At 44.6% G+C, this 17,568-nt stretch overlaps 1 long non-coding RNA gene across 1 annotated transcript in view; it reads right to left on the bottom strand.

Moving 5' to 3' along the window:
- Window positions 1–17,568, bottom strand: part of LOC105854181 — a 56,008-nt gene that overhangs the window by 5,552 nt on the left and 32,888 nt on the right. The window contains exon 3 of the long non-coding RNA XR_001145881.1: window positions 13,591–13,695. This is a non-coding gene — a long non-coding RNA (uncharacterized LOC105854181). The remainder of the gene's footprint in view (window positions 1–13,590; window positions 13,696–17,568) is intronic.

The raw sequence follows: 17,568 nt of genomic DNA, 5'->3' as shown, positions 1-17,568 counted from the left end.
TTAGCAAGTAGGCAAGTAACCAGTACATCTCAGGAAAATGCCAGATGTCCTAAGGTATGCGGGCCGAGTAGTGAAGGTCACATCTTACATGCATTGATCAATCGGGTTAAGACAAGATAACTTTGCTCAATGTCCACCAGTCAATGTACTGCTGAGCAAAATTTCCTCTCTGCTGGGCTGAAACTCCCCTCTTCTGTAATAAAAACCCTGCCTGCCTTGAGCTCAGGGCTCTCAACTTCGGCTGCTGCGTCACTGAATGTTGGGAGTCCAGGCTCAAACTTTCAATAAAGATCCTTGTGTGCTTTGTATCGGAATTGGCTCCTTGGTGGTCTTTAGGAAACGCAAAACCTGGCACAAAAAAAACATTGGGCCTCCCAGGTGGCGCAGGGTTAACGACAGCGCTATGAAGCTATCGCAGCTACTGCAACATGAGTTTGATCCCCAGCCTGGGAACTGACCCACATGGCCCAGCAGACCTCTCCTGTTGTGCCCACTGCTCCCTCAGCTGTGCATTTCAGTATTTCAGTTCTTCTCCCACTCTGTCTGTGGTGAATCCTCTCACTGCCACTACCACCTCCCCCCCCCACCACCATCTCTGGCTTATACCCCAGTTCTTGTATGCACAGATAAATAAACAAATCTTAAAAATATTTAAAACATGGACTGCAACACTGAAATTTTTCATTAATAGAGAGGCATGCTCATGGTATATCACCTACTTATACTAGCAAATCTGTTGTGGAAAAAAAGCAACCCAAATAATGCACTATATTTCTAAAAAGAATGACACTTCAAGAGGAGCCTCAGGCGGGTCCTTCAGGACATCTTCAGAAGAAGGCATTGTTATCACAGAGCTGACAGCTTCCTGTTGTTGACCGTGAAGACTATGCAGAGGCTGGGTGTTGACCAAATACAGCAAGAGTGATGCTCCCCACCCATGGAGACCTCAGATAATGTATGCTTGTTTTTTAGGTTCTAACTAAGAGTTTAAAAAGTCAAAAAATATTTAAATAGAAAAAACAAACTAAACATATAAAAAATATATAAAAAGATTCAAAAGCAGCACTATTTATACTAGCCAAGCCATGGAAACAATCCAGATGCTCCCCAAAACATAATTATATCAAAAAGTCATTCTCCATACACAATGGGATACTAGTCAGTGGTCAAGAGAGACAAGCTCAGGCCATTTGCAGCAACATGGGTGGAAGGGGAAGGGATTATGTTGAAACAAGTTAGAAGGAAAGAGAGAAATATTGGGTGGTCTCACTTATATGTGAAATACAGAGAAACCAAACAAAAGCGCAAAAAAAGTGAAAACGAGCAAGCTGGTCATAGACCTGAGGCTCACAGCAGAGGAGATGAAGGGGGATTCGCCCTCTTTTGGGAGAGCAAAAGGGAATATGATGAAGAGTCAGGGTGATATGGTTAGTGGGAGAATTATGGGGACTAAGCGATATAAAAAAATAAACTTTGGAGACATGAGTACAGAGATGATAAACAATACTGTGAAACACACCAGCTTTCTACAAGGGAACATTTGAAAGGAAAACAAAGGATTCCTAAATTTAAAAGGAGTCAAATTTTAGGGCCCTCCTGGTGGCGCAGCGGTTAAAGCACAGCACTGAGAGGCTAAAGGCACTTCAGCACGCCCTGGAGGTGATCCACAGGCACGTCAGACCTCTGCTGACCCACCCGCTGCTCCCCTTCATCAGTCGGCCTGCTCTGCTCCCCACTCTGTCTCTGGTGAAGCCTCTCACCACCCCTGCACCTCTGGCCTGTACTCCAGCCCTGTATGCACAAATAAATAAATCTTTAAAAAAAAGTGTCAAACTTTAAAAAGTTAGGAAGCTTTAAAGTAAAATGATTACAGTAAGCTAAGTTTAACTCCTAATCGAAGAAAGCAAAGCAGTCTGACCCATGTCGATGTATGGTGATAAATTCTCCCCACCTTCCCTTTCAGTCAACACCCAGCTGACTAGGAACAATTCCTGGCCTTACCGAGTGCATATCATAATCTTCTATGCTGTGTCTGTACTGCCCCTTCTCTTTGCTGACATGTTTAAATATGCAGACCATGTGTCACGGTGGCCACACAGGCTTGTGGACAGCGGCCTTGTGCGCCTCGGGGTAGGTGGTTTGCCAAAGTGGGTTTGACGGTGTTCACGTGGTGATGAAATATCCCAGAGACATTTCTCGACACGACCTGGTAGTTAAGTGACTCTCTAGAACAGAGCATGGTCATACTCAACTGACAGGTAAGAGAGCTAAGGATTCATCTTTTTCCTGCTCTTGAGTGGGCAGGTGCCCTGAGCTACCCAAGTACTGCCCCTGACTGGTTCAGACTTCCCAGAACACCAGCAAAACCACGATCAAGTAACCCCTGAGCCCTGTCCCGGCTCTTTGGAAAGTAACTGTTGCTGTGAGTCAGGGGAACTTGTGCCTGGCTCATTGTTCTGAGTATTTGGGAAAACAATTGCTCAGTTAGTCTTCTGCAGATAGTGGTCAACATGGGTGATTTTTTTTTAAAAAAAGAATTATTTATTTGTGCGTACAGAACTGGGGTACAGGCCAGAGGTGCAGGAGTGGCAAGAGGATTCACCAGAGACAGAGTGGGATGCAGAATAGGCAGGTCAACAAAGTACACTGCTGAGGGGAGCAGCGGGCGGGTCAGGAGAGGTCTGCCTCACCATGTGGATCACCTCCGGGGCAGGCGGGAATCGAACTCATGTGGAAGTGGCTTTAGCTTCTTAGTGCTGTGCTTTAACCCACTGCACCACCAGGGAGGGCTCAACATGAGTGATTTTTCTAATTAAAAAGCACCTTCTTCCATTCTCCACTGGGAATCCCCTCCCCTCTATTATTTCGGCAAGTTCAAGCTTTACTCATTTTTATGGCCCAGTTCATACCACATAAAAGTAACAGCTGGATGAGATCAACCCTAAGTCAACGTCTTCATCGGACAAAATGGGAGAACCAAGCCTTGCAGTCAGGAGATGCCTCACTCCGAGAGCCAGAGTGCCAGACCCTATGGAGCTGCTCCGACCTTCTCAGCAGCTGATGACTCCTTGCGCCTGGAAGCACGTGCTCACTCTCCACTCTGAATTCCTGAAGCTTCCAGCTTACTAGGTGCTTCCTGTAGTGTGGACCCAAGGCGTTTACACAATGATAGCACTCTTAAGTGGTGGGTTTTTCATGAGACTTGTCATTTAAGGCACTGTCAAAGGCAGATAGTGAGTAACTGGAGTTCTTAATTGCTGTACTTTTCAATTTTTCATTCATACTCATCCTTATGCTGAAACTTCAGATCTTGAGAAAAGTATCGTCTGAGTGTCACTTCCCGCCTCCCACCCCTGGCATGGCTAGGCTTTCTTAGTGTTTGTGAACAGTTCAGTGCAGCTGAACTGTGCCATGAAAATGCAATAAATTCATAGTTCATGTTCACTTAGGGTGGGGGGAGGACCAGTAGGAGAGTCCTGGGTAGAAGCTAAGCAGTAATCAAACTGTTCATGAGCACGCACAGTGGAGCCAGAATGATTCACTAGCCAAGAGGGCATCTTTCCAACCCTGGGGCTATACATGCCATCTTTGTGGTTTGCATGTCTTTCCCAGAGCTTTCCTGAAAACTCTGCATTGTAGGTTGTCTAAATGGGTTTTCTCTTAATTATTAGATACTTTGGGAGGGAATTCTCACCCAGATTTGTTATGTAATTTACTGTCAGAAAATGCCACCATCTTTTCCTGCATCAGTGTGCAAATTTTTTCATGTAATTATCTGAAGCAGTGGCTGAGGCTCTCAGGAGAAGCTTGAGAGTTTCTGTGCAGTTGCTATAGACTACCTGTCTGTGGCTTAAGACAGCAGCATGAAATTCAAGGAGGCACTGCAGAACTCTTTAGCAAGTCACCTCCACTGTGACCTGCCGCAGCTATTTATACACAAATGAGAACATAATTCAACATCAACAGTAGTTTAATTTTAGTTATCTAGGAGAGGAAAGGTCCCCTTAAAATGAGAGCTCTGGTAACTTTGACTGAAGGTTTTGATTTTACTTAAGTGGGTGCTCATTGTTGACACGGTACCCCGATGAGCTCACATCTGCAAGTTCAAGCCACTGGCATAAAACATGGGCCAACTATTGCAAAGGAGGCCTTTGATTATAGGAAATTGCCATATTCAGTAGGCAAATGTGTGTTCTTTTTCTGTTACCAGAGACTATATTTTAGCACAAGTGCTCTCAATTTACACAGGAAAGAATCATTTAACAGATTTCTTGTGTCAATAGCAGCTTTATGAGCATAGAGGAAATTTAAAGGAAAGCGTAGCCTGTGTACAATACCTGGGGTAATTCTGCACTTGGATAGAAGACTTGAGTGTTTTTTAAAGCCAGATTAACCGATTGCAGGTGTTCACTAAATAAGAATGGGTAATGCAGACTGTCCTTGTATTCAAAGTCACTGAGTTTTGAAAAACACCCCAACTTTGGCCATGGAATCATCCAGGGAGACAATGTCATGTGCTCCTTCAGTGTTAAACACTGACCTTTGCCTCCCACACCTGTCTGCACTTCCCTCCAATCTCCCACCCATCCACCCATCCAGCCACCCAAGTAGCTTGCATTGCACTGGAGGCTTCTCTTTTTGGGACACTCTTCCATATGGTGGGTTGGTGAATCAGACAAACTAGACACTACTCTCACGAAATTTCACTCTGGGAGAGTTGTATGTGGGGCATTAGAAACAGATCCAATCAATAAATGAATTAATAAAAGTAACTTTAGGCCATGAATAAAAATTAAACTGGTGTGCCATGCAATTTTATACGAGTACCTGGACAAAGAGGAAAATCAGAGTCATGTGAATCATTCTCATCGAAGCATTTTCACTAGAAATTGCACTCTTGGAAAGGGTTTCATCAGGCATCAGCCAGTTTCTTTTGGCCACTTGATGGCAATGTTGCACCGTGTAATTTTGCTAGATCCCTGTTTGCGTTTGTGTTTGAAAGTAGAAATGAAATGTGTAAGAGTGACTTGTGGGGTGCAGTGGCTCATTACATGGGGAATGGAGAAAGTCTTTGGGGGGGGTGGTCTTTCAGCCACAATTGGAAGGACAAGGTTGATGTCTCATTAAAAGATTGGAGAAAAGCACTTTTCTATAGCAAAAATTAGGTACAACCCCCCCCCCCCCACCCCAGAATGAACTTGCACAGAGCTTCTTGAGAGAAACTGAACTGGACTCTTAGAAGTTTCAAAAAGCATAGCAATTTTATACGAGTACCTGGACAAAGAGGAAAATCAGAGTCATGTGAATCATTCTCATCGAAGCATTTTCACTAGAAATTGCACTCTTGGAAAGGGTTTCATCAGGCATCAGCCAGTTTCTTTTGGCCACTTGATGGCAATGTTGCACCGTATAATTTTGCTAGATCCCTGTTTGCGTTTGTGTTTGAAAGTAGAAATGAAATGTGTCTTCCGCAGACTGACACACCATCATTTCTTCATTTAAACAGCGCTTTGTTACTGTGGAATTTCTTTTCCATTAGGAAGGGTTTCTTTCACCTCAAATCTAAAAGAGAGGTGCCATGTCCACGAGGGCCAGGCAGCAGATTCTGGAACCGAAAGGGCTCCCAAGCTTCCTGTTTGAGTGAAATTGCGCAGTGACCAACCTCACCCTAAAGGCAGAGTAGAGAGAGAGCCCACTTTCATGTCTGGGGAGCAGTAGAGGCATGAACTTCTGGACTAGTAGGCACAATTCAGGAGACACCTGGTAAGCCCTGGGGAAGCCACTGCAGGGAGACAGGAGAGTCTTTTCACTCTCTGGACTAGACAGATACCACGTTACTTTAGCATCTCGTTTGATGTTAGGGTGCGGTTGCCATGGAAGGGCTTGGATTTGCAGAGAGCACAGGTGATGGAGGGCCGTGCACCTCTGCCGTGCAAACTGTGAGCAAGTTGAGTCCCGTTTTCATGTCTGGCCCCCTTCTGACCAGCCCATCTTCCTTCCGTGGACAGACTGCACCCCACGGATACCGTCAGTGCTTCCTTCAGTTTGCGCATAACTTGGGTTCCTGTAGCTCTGGGACCAGTATTTCAGGCATAATCTTTGTGTTTACTTTGTCTTAACAAAATGAGGGGTTAGAAGAGCAAACAAGAGGATGAGAATGAAGCTCCTGTACTCAAAAGGATGTGGTGAAGAGTGCAGGCGCGTGCTTAGTGGGGCAGGGTCAGACCCTTAACAGCGAGCTGCGGACCAGCTGTGTGACCCTCACCGGTCAAACTATCTCTCTGAACTTCTGCCTTGGCCTTTGAACAAAGGACAATGTGTTGGGGATCGAGGCCGGCATCTGGAGTCTGTCAGCAGCCATAAAAAGGTGAAATGGAGTCTGGATAGAGAAAAACATCCAGGTTGCAAAAGGCATGTGGGAAGAACCCCCTTGTCCCCACCTTTTCCTTTTCCTCTTTCTTTTCTTGCCCATTTTCGCACCTCGCGAGACCAACTGCCACCAAAACATGTTGCATTTCTATTGGCCTTCTCCCTTCCTGGCATCCCTCTCCTGTATAAAGCTGAGATAAAACCCAATAAATAGCTCTTTCTTTGTTCTGCTACACACGTGTGACTGCTTCCTTTGTTCGCCGGACCTGGGGCCCCAGCCTTGCTGGTCAAGGTCCCCCGCAACAATGTATCTTTCTCACAGGGAAGATGAACCTAATTGATAAATTTGAAAGTAACATGTAATCGTTAAAGTGCTATGATAGAAAACAGTAGTCTTCATACTTACTGATTTACTTCCGTTTGTATTTTCTTGCTTTTTATTCTCAAAAAGGTAGAAAGATAAATCCTTCTCCCACCCCAACAATGGGCTAAGGATTATAAAATTTTATAAGCCCAGTAACCTACAGAGTGAAAGGGAGAACATTTGCCAGTGTCTTTCAGCATTTGCTGTGCTACATAATCCAACCACTCCTTCCTTTTAATTACAATTCTTACTGAGGTATAACTGACATGCCAGCACGTTAATTTCAAAGTATACAAGTGGGTATGTTCACAGAGGTGTGTGTCCACTATTACCCGATTCCAGAACATTCTCATCACTCCAAAACAAAAGCCCTGTATGCCTGATGGCATCCCACAGTTCTCTGGGCTTCCATTAGTTTTTCTTCATTCTTTTTCCTTTCTGTTTCTCAGACTGGATAATCTCAATTGATCTGTGTTTCGGTTTGCTGGATCTTTCTTCTGTCTGTGTCGATGTACTGTTGAGCCCTCCAGTGAGTTTCCCCTCATAGTTGTTTTGCTTTCAGCGCCATTATCTCTCCTTGGTGCCTTTTGTCTTTGTTGCCTTTATTGATATTCGCCCTTATCCTTCCTTTTAGTTCTATTGACATGATCTTGAGATTTTTTCATATTTTTAAAATGGCTGGCTTGAAGTCTTTGTCTACTTAAGACACAAACATCTAAGCATCCTCAGGGGTAATTTCTATCGATTAAAGCCAATCAATATATTTCTCATATATGGTTCACAGTTTCTTTGCAAATCTACTAGTTTGTTGTTGAAATTGGACATTTAAAATACATAGTATGATGTGGCGACTTTGAAAATCAGATGTTCCTTTGGAGACTTTCCAGAGCTAATTCTGTGCAGTTTGTATTTTTTTGTTACGCGTGACCCCCTCACTCTCTCCTCAGCCTAGGGCTCAGCTCAGCTTAGTGCTCCAAAATGGAATTGAATTTAAATATCTTGCCGCAAAAGGTCTCTCGGTCACTTCAGAGGCCCCTCCGCCCACAGACCCCACTGGCTGGGCGCCTGCCGGTCTGCCTTCCTCTCTCTCCCCAGGGCCGCAGGCTGCTGGAGCCGCTCAGCTTGCGGGGGTGCAGGCACAGGCCACAGGCATATTTCACAGCAGCTTCTAGATCTCCAGGGTATGGTGGGAAAAGCCCCTTAAAAAAAATTTCCTCATTCCTAGCTTTTCCCTTTAAAGTTTCCTACTGACTAATCTGTTTGACTAGCTTGTTAAAACTTTTGACTCGTTTGTTTGATTAAGCTGTTACCCACCCCATCACACAGCTTCTCCTCTTAAAACACTTGCCAGTGAAAATTTTCGACAAATGCTCTTCCCTCCTTCAAGGCTTTGTCACTGGGCCGCTGACAAAGGGTCTTTCTCAATGGACTTTCCGGGACCCACCAGCCAGGCCAAACAGGGACTTTGGGAAAAGGTCTATTCTGTTTCCCTCCGTACAGAGAATGCAGCCTGCTTTTTGCAAGGCTGCCATTTAATTTGAAAGTGGGATGGGATTAGGGTAAATGAGCTATTACAGAGTACTCTGTTGTTAGTGAAGTTCAGCTGTTTCCTTGTAAACACTCCCTGGATCTTTACTAACCTTGGTAATCAGATTTCTGAAAAAGTTGATTTGACCTTTTCTTTCTTTCTCTTTTTCCCCAGCTTCTTCATTTCTGAAATGAATTTCATTTCTGAAATTTCAGAGATGTGACTTCTTCATTTTTACTGATCTTCACCTGCTCTTTTTCTTTTAAAATCGAGACGAGGCCTGTTCACAACAGGGTCATGTGTAGATATTATCAGAGAACTTGTCAGTTTTGGCCAATGAGACCAATTTTGCACTGACTTTGCTACAAAATATAATCCCCGTCTCTTATTACCTTATAGAGGTGCAGAGAAATCTCCAAAACAAAACTGAACTTTATGTCGCAGAAAGGGAGAACTATAAGCCTAAAATGGTCCTAGTAACAATCAAGGATAGACATGTCACTGCAGATATTGTCACTGGCTGTCTCCCAGCGAGTCTTTGCTGAAGAGCTGGTGTCACTGGACTCCATGGTCGGTGATGTTCAAGAGACAGAGGAGCTGAGAAAGATGCTGTCTCTCTGGTCTCGAGAGCCAGGAGAACCCAGATGGTCTGGGCCACGTGCCTCAGAGGAGAGGGTTCGAGTCACCCCCTTGTCCCTGCGTGAGGTGTTGTTTGTGCTGATCTAGTGTGAGCACAATTATTTGTTTTGTCTATGTTCCTGAGGCAGGGCTTACATCCTGCTTTTTTTTCTCCCAGGAACTGTTTTGCTTTGCATGTCTGGGTTCCTTCCCCTCGTTCAGCTCCTAGGACAGAGAGGCCTTTTCAGAGGACCTAGTCTACAGCAGTCAGGCCCTAGTCAGGACTCTCCTCCCCACCTTTTAATTACCTTTATAGAGCTTAGTTATCTGCTTGTTTTTGCACACCCCCTACTACAATTTTTATCTTCATGTCCACTTGAACACAAGGCATCCACCTTATTAATCTATCCTTTTATCCCTGAGGCTCAGACAACTTTTTTTTTTAAGATTTACTTAATTCTGCATACAGTGCTGGGGGTACAGGCCAGAGGTGCAGGGGCAGTGAGAGGATTCGCCAGAGACAGAGGGGGGGAGCAGAACAGGCAGAATTAACAAAATACACTGCTGAGAGGTGCAGTGGTCAGGCCAAGAGAGGTCTGCCGCACTCTTGGTCACTTCCGGGGCAGGAATTGAACTCATGCTGAAGTGGTTTTAGCTTCTTGGTGCTGTCTTTAACCCACTGGGCTACCAGAGAGGGCTGGTTCAGACAACTTTTGCACATGGTGTGTGCTCAATAAACACTTGTTGAGTAAATGAATAAAATGATGGAGGGAGCATGTTAGGAATCACAATAGTAGCCTCCACGATAGCTCCCCCCACACCCTGCACCCTCCCCAACTCGGCCTGGTCTGGTTGACAGAGAAACAGGGAAAATTAGACTCAAGAGCAGCTCTGCTGGGCAGGAGCTGAGAGAGAGTTGAGTGAGCACAAGGCCGCTCCTTCCCACGATGGGGCCTGGCGTCACCAGGGAGGAAGGAACCAGGTGCCCTGAGCGGAAGGACTCACAGCTGCTCCCCAGTATCCAGGTGTTGACCTGACACAGCAGAAAGGAAAGTCACTTTTTTCCCTCTCTTTCACCTTTTACTTTTTTATTTACATCAACAAACTAGAAGAGATTCCAGATTGGGAATGACTGGGAAAGAAGTGCCTTACAGAAAATATAAGTAAAGCAATGCAAACATGCAGAGGAAGGCATATTTTGTTCCCTACTTGGCTGAAAACAATGACCAAGTGGATTCCTGACTGTACACAAATGCCTGCTATAGAGAGACCAGAGGAGGCATGTCACTCATCACAACAGCGGACTTTCCCACCAAGTGAGTGGGTGTTGGGCACATGTGGGTGTCTCTCTTGCTCTCTACCCCCCTTCCCGCTGTGTGTGTTCATGTAACTGCATAAAGTACTTCCCAGTCATCATCAGTTATGGGTCTATGTACCAGCCCATGTCTTCACATCTCCACTGCTGTTACTTGTGATTCCTCTGCAGTGTGGGAATACAGATCCCCCCCACAGCAGTGAGAAGCTGGGGGCTCACAGGCTTTCTAGAAGGAGTCTGAGGTCCCGGGGTGGGACTCCAGGCTGGCATGGGCGCCATGTACCTTCATCTGAGAGAGGTTGCATGCTAGAGGAGGAGGGAGGCAAAACGAGGGCAAAACCAAGCCGCTGGAGGGCGCCTCCAAGGTCAAGCGGATAGGAGCAGTAGCTAGAGGAAGGTGCAGCCGCTTTGCAAACACCGGACATGGGATTTGCTTGTAAACTGGGTGGACGGTGGCAGAATTGTGAACACTGAAATGTGACTGGTGCAGTCAGGTGTGGGAGCAGATTATTAAATGTGTAAACAAAAGTGAAACCATCGATGGAATTTATCTTGTTTTGCGAAATGCTCCCTCACCTTTCCTCCTGGTATCCTGACTTGTAGGCAGTGTGCAGAGACCAGAGAATGCAAGCTGCTGAAATGAATTCAACTTGTCTAATTCAGAGAGTGTGAAGGAGATGGCTTTGCTGTGACTCCCCCACCAGAGAGGCGCTCACCACCTCCACTTGGTGGGGCTGGGTGCAGGCTTGTTGAGGAGGCCTTCCCAGGCGAGGGAACAGCTGTCAAGTCACAAGGTGGGGACTGCCCTGCTGACATCTGTGAAAATTTCGGGGAGAGACTTTCACCTCTAGCAGCCTCAACAAAGCCCCCCTAAATGAGGTCAGCACCCTACAGTCCCTGAGGAGAATTGGGTCCAGATGCTACACAGTTAGGAAGAATAAAACCAGGGGCTCTGCAGGTCTGGGTGTAATGGGAAGGAGTGCTGTGAGTAAACAGAGATACAGAGTTTTTCCAAAGCCAGATTTTATTTTCCTTCTTTATTTCTTTTTAAATTGGGGCTGGACCTTTCTGGTGGCACACAGTTAACGTCTCAGCACAAACAAGCTATCTGCAGCCACTGCAGCATGAGTCCCAGCCAGGGAGCTGACCACAGGGTGCAGCAGGCCTCTCCTGTCTCCTCGCTGCTCCCCTCAGCAGTGTACTTCGTCCATCTGCCTGTTCTGCTCCCCACTCTGTCTCTGGTGAATCCTCTTATCCCTGTACCTCTGGCCTGTACCCCAGTTTTTTGTGTGCATAAATAAAATAAATCTTAAAAAAAATAAACTTGAAGCTACACTATGTTACAGCACTGTGCACATTTCAGGGGTACCATTTCCTGCCCCAGCCACCACTGCTACCACCCCACTCTCACCACCAAATGTTGAGTTGCCACCACTGACAACCTCTCAGCCTCCTCCACAGCCAGATTTTTACCTCCAGTCTCCAAGTCTACAGTGTTACTTTCCCCATGCAGGAGGGTTCTGGAGCATGAGATCTGAGGTGCGTGCCAAGTGTAAATGTCAGTGTCTTTCAGCAGGCAGGATTCGGGTGGGCAGTTCCCCAGCTCAGTCTGGGGGCTGTGTCCTCCCAAGGCACTTCCTGAGATGAAGAGCTTCTAGCTAGTGACAATCAGAACAGTGAGAGAGTTGTTTAATTTCCAAGAAAGACCGAGGGCAAAGCAGGGACTTTTTTTTATTTTTTCAGATGTAGGGATACTGGTGATCAGAGCCCTTATTTTCTACTTTCCACATTCAAATGAGTGACACAGGGTTGTCCTACCTGGGGTAGCGTGTGGTCTTTCAGCCAGGTGTGGAAGCTGGCTCACTCCTGGCAGCCTTTCCTACCCACAATTTCTGCCTGGGCCTGGTCAGGGTGGATGAAGGTGGCTAAACTAGTCTTCAGCTTGGGTGTTTGTGATTGGGCAGAGGATTTGTTGTTACTTGGAGAAATTCAGTTCGGGCTGAATCAGAATGCAGAGAACAGGAGACTAAAAGAAACAGTTGACAATGACTTAAATCATAACCACTGTGGAAGTGTGTGCACTCCAGAGGATTTGATGACACCTGTATATCCTGACACCTGACAACAGATTCTAATTGTAATGGAGGCGTGGCTTCAGGGGGAGAGGACAGCGCTGCCTATAGCTGTAGAGACGGTACATAGAGCTGCGTGCCCACTTGTGGACACAGATGGATGTTTCTAGCTCCCCTCTCCCTGCTCGTCATATAGTCATGATTTAAACTAAAAGATGCTAAAAGTATCAGCTGAAAAGTAAAAACTCATTTCAGCTAGTTAACTTCATGTGCTTTAAATATTTATATTTTTGAATGTTTAAATTTTCTCAGCTTAAAAGGAGAGCATTTTGTTCCTTCTTGTCTGTCTTGTTTGACCTCAAGAGGCTCAGGAACATTCATAGGCCACACTGGAAGTGGCATGGCCACCCCCCCCCCCACCCCACCACCACCAGCAAGTCTCTGACTGGCACTTCGCCAACTTCCTCAGGTGGAACCCCCCCCCCCCCCGCCTGTGTCTGTGTTAGATGACCATCGTGGTGTGAGGCTCTGGCTGGTCAAGCAGGGCCCCCAGGTTATCTGATGCAGGTCTGTGTGAAAGTTTGTCCCTCTGAGACGTCCTTTGTGAACCATAGAAGAGCAAAGGCTAATGGTGTGTGTTGTGTTATCGATCATGTGTGTGTTGTGATCTACTGTGTATGTGTTCTGTGTTACCCACCCTGTGTGTTTGTGTGTGTGTCATCCACTGTGATCCACTGTGTGTGTGTGTGTGATCCACACTTGTTGAGAGCCTGAAGCTGAGTTGAGCAGGGCCTGTAGTGCAGCTGCAGTGCTGTGGGGTCTGTAGTTACTTTTGTGTTGAAGACCTACTCCCTCAGTGATGTCACTTTGTTTGCAATTATAATTATTTCTCTAAAAAGCAGAGGCCTAGGCCTTTATTTCATGAAGTAATAAAACTAATTAGCCACAACAAATCCTGTGTATGCTTAGTTTGCTAGGGACTACATGTTTGCCTCTTGGTGGGAGCATCTGGGTTGTGATAGGACTTTACTACCACGTCCAGGTCCCAAGTGGGCTGCTCCCACCCTGGTCAGAAGCAGGAGAACCATGCATTTCAGGGGAGAGGTTGCTTCAAGACACCGACTAACCACCAAGGAGTGTCCTAGTGTAAGGGGTCAGACTCGCACCTTGCAGCCTGCAACAGAGTTCTTGGTACTGTAATTAGGAACAAAGAACAACTCTTGGTACATAGGAAATGAGCACAATCTAGGGTGGGGAGAAAGAATTCTAATCATGCTTAGACCCAAGAAGAAAGAGAACATCAACACCAACCAGGCATACTCACCGTAGAACACGTCTCTGACTGGGCCTGCTTTGGGCTTCACAGGAGGCCACTCGGAAGAAAGCACCTTGTGTGGGATGTCCTGGAGGTTTTGGCCCAGGGTCGTTCCTAGAGGCAAAAGATAAAAAGGAGACTTCCATGTAAGTTAAAAGCAGAAAGAGTATTTTAATTAGACTTGGCTACTGCTTTCACTCAATTTCCAAACATTAAAATTTCCTTTTCATTTCTTGCATGAGTAATCCTGGCCCTGATTAATTGGCAACACTAGGTCCTTGCTACTCCCACATATTATCCCTGGAGGGGACTGTACTTCAGTGACAAATGTTACCGGAATGTGCTGCATTATCTTTCCTTGGCATAGCAAATAAAGAGGGGAAATCATTCACTGAGGCCTCAGCAAGCAGCCTCAGGGCTCTCGGTTCTGAGTGGAGCTGAATGTCGGGGACCGCCCCGCCTCCCTCACTTAAGGGCAGATAGACCAGCTGCTGCTCTCTCACCCAGTAGCTGACCAGTAACATCAAACTTGCATGGGATCCATTCCAGAGAAAACAACAATCTCCTTTATCACTACAGCAAGAATGTTGGGAATTATTTTTTTTCTATTTTATTCTAAGCTCTTATTTATTTTTAAAATAATATAATAGTTTATTTTTACATAATTTTGTGACTTTTCCCATCTCAGTTGTAATCCCTGTGTTGGGAATTATTTTTCTCTGGAAAATGAATACCTTGAATGCACTAAGTGGATAATTCAGGATGATCTTTTTTGGATGGTAAATGGTTGACTTTTTACCCTGAGGAGAGGGAAAGTGGAGATGGAGGACTCCAGTTCCCTGAGATGTTTAGTAAACAAGGTTCTGTGCACTGCAGTGCTTAGCGCTTTTGAGATGTCCTGGCTGGCTGGCAGGCCCTGGATAATCCGGCTATCTTACTTTTACTTCCAAAATTGTTGGACTTTGGAAATCAGTCTCATAAAACTCAATTCTTTGTGTCCCTTCTTCTGCTTTTGAAGACCTATTTTCTAAGTTAACATAATTCTGTTTTTTTTTTTTTTATGTCAAATGAATGCCATACAAATTTTAAAATCCTAAACCATTTAGTCAAAGTTGGGGTGAGGCACACAGAGGTTGCCATGGCACCAGATTATTTAAGTGAGACAGCCTCCTGGGTTCCTCTTGATCTGATGTACTTGCTAGGCAAATGGGTCAAAATGGGAGCTCACAGCCTCTTTGTATGCTATTTGTGATGGGGAAACATCTCGATAGGGTTGTAAATATTTATTTACCTCATTGATTCTTAAAGAAAATGATAGACTTTATTTTCCTCCTCATTGGGAACAAATGTCTGAAAAGCCTTTCACTTCTCACTTGCCCCAGAATGACACTCTCAGGGACAGGGTATATGTTTTGCAGTTTCTCCTAAGGTGAATCCTGTTTGACAAGCACAGAAAAAAAAGGGCTCCAGTACAAGAGTTGTTTTAGACTCTGAACAAGAGTTGTTTTAGACTCACTGAGTAAAGAATTTGTAGGGCCCACTGCATCTACTGATTCCTAGAGGCTTGATGTCCAGTTGCTGGGGCTAGAAAGAGATGTGGTCACTCCTGACAACACCATTTTCTCTAGTCCCAAGATGAAGTCTGCTGTTAGATTCTGCTGTTAGCTTCTGCAGGACCTGCTTTCACAGACAAGGCTCCTCGTCACTTATATTAGTTGTCTGTGACATGTTGCTTCCTGGCCACCAAATTCCCTTCTTCTGCAACAACAACAACCTCCTTTAGTGGAATCACAACTCAATCCTCGAGGGCAGACTTGGTGGGGCTCTCAATCAAGGTATATGGTCTGCTCGTAGCTAAAGTCTTGTCTCAGATTATTTCCCCAGAGCCTGGAGACTCCTCTAGTACCTGTCCTTTCTGATCATGAATTTTCAGACTTCAGTTCTGTGAGCAACACTTTGCCCTTCCAGTGTTTCTTTTATTCTATTTAAGTTGGCCACAGTTTCTATTCTTTTCAACCACATGATCCTAACTGAATGACTGTCTCTCATTTTGATCATTAAAGATGTTTCTGTGTTATAACCATAGAGCAATTTAACTGATTTTAAAAGAAACTCCTGGGTCATCCCTGGTGGCACAATGGGTCAAATCATAGCACTATGAAGCTATCCATAGCCAACAAGCATGAGTTCGAATCCTAGCCAGGGAGCTAACCCACAGGGTGCAGCAGACCTCTCCTGTCTCACCTACTGCTCCCTTTAGCAGTGTATTTCAGTAGATGGACCTGTTCTGCTTCCCACTCTGTCTCTAGTGAAACTCACCCCCTCACCTCTGGCCTGTACTCCAGTTCTTGTATACCTAGGTAAATAAATCTTGAAAAAATAAAAAGAAACTCCTCTGAATTTAAATATCCAAAGATATATACAGGTTTTATAGAAACATTAAAGAAAGGGCACATAACTTCTGAAGTATTATACCTCTCTCACTGGCTCTTAAGGCAGATTCTGTAAGCAGCCTATCAATACCGTTATGTTTTTATTCACAGTTTGTCTCAGTGCTTATTTTTCTCCATGAAGTCATCACTCAGGGGAGGAGCCCTATCTCTATGTCCACTGGTTGGATGTCACTAGTCTAAGGCAATCATGCTAACTCCACTCCCTTTGCTAGTTTCCAGGTTAGGGGGCATGAGATGTACAAATGAACAGTGAAACTTGAGGAAGTGATGGTGGCTGGCAGCATCTAAAGAAGGCTCACACAGAGAGATATGAAAAAACACTTCTTTTTCAGTTTCTGCTCTTCGAAGTGTGACAATATGATGCCTAAAGCAGTCATTTTGGAGCCATGAAGAAAACCAGCTGAAGTCAAGACTAATAAGGTGAGAATGTCAGAATATTAAAGTGAAAAGAACTTATGTGTTTCTGTTGTGCATCTGAATTACCCATTCTGCTTCCTACAAGATAACAATTTCCTTATTGCTTAGGACATGTGAGCTTTTACTTTTTTATTTTGGCAAAGTAAAAACAAAAATCAACAAACAACTATAAAACAGACACTTATGGGTGAGGGAGAGGGGAATAGGGTCAGAACAGGAACTATTCTATTCACCCGTCAGAACACGGGTGAATTGATGGTGGGAAGCCCATGGGGTTACAACTGAGTGAAAATCATGGATTGTAAAAAAATGAAGACTGATGTAAAAATATATTAAATAAATTATATCCTAGACAAAAAAAAAAAAAAAGGTATGTGAGTTGCATTCTGTTACAGGGAGCCCCAAACATCCTTACAACCCTGTTCAAAATAGTTTCTTTTAATTTAAGTGACACTCCACTATTGCACATATAAGTTTCAGGCATGCATCATTGAAAATCAACGTACATGTGCACTATGTTATCTTCACCTCTAACAATGAAATTTTATCCTTCACCATGTAATTTCCCCCTTTTTCCTACATCACCCACCCTGGCTTTCACTTCCCTTCTGGAAACCACTAATTCATTTGCAGTTCAAAATTTTATTTTGTTTTGTTTAGTCCATTTACTTATTTCTTTTACCTATATATCATGTGTGGGTGAAATTATACAGTATTTGTCTTTCTCATCGGGTTTATTTTACTGAGCATCATACCATACAAGTCCATTCATGTACTAAATGGCAGGATTTCAATTTATTATAGCTGAATCTTTTGTCACTGTGCATATTTTTTTTTTACAACTTCATCCATTTGCAAATTGATGATAGATGTTGTTTCTAGATCTTGGATATTTTAAATAATGATGCAGTTAACATAGAGTGCATTTCCATGTCTTTCCAATTGTGAATAATGCAGCAGTAAACATGGGGGTGCAGGTATCTTTTTGAATCAGTGTTTTTGTGTCTTTTGGGTAGATACCTAGGAGTGGGATTGCTGGGTCGTAAGGAAGCTCCATGTTTAGCAGTTTGAGGAACCTCCAAACAATTTTCCATAGTGGTTGTACTAGATTGCATCC

Source organism: Condylura cristata, unplaced genomic scaffold (assembly GCF_000260355.1).
Source record: "Condylura cristata isolate star-nosed mole 26May11 unplaced genomic scaffold, ConCri1.0 scaffold00028, whole genome shotgun sequence".
In the NCBI taxonomy this organism is placed as follows: Eukaryota; Metazoa; Chordata; class Mammalia; order Eulipotyphla; family Talpidae; genus Condylura; species Condylura cristata.
This window is presented reverse-complemented; position numbering and strand designations above follow the sequence as displayed.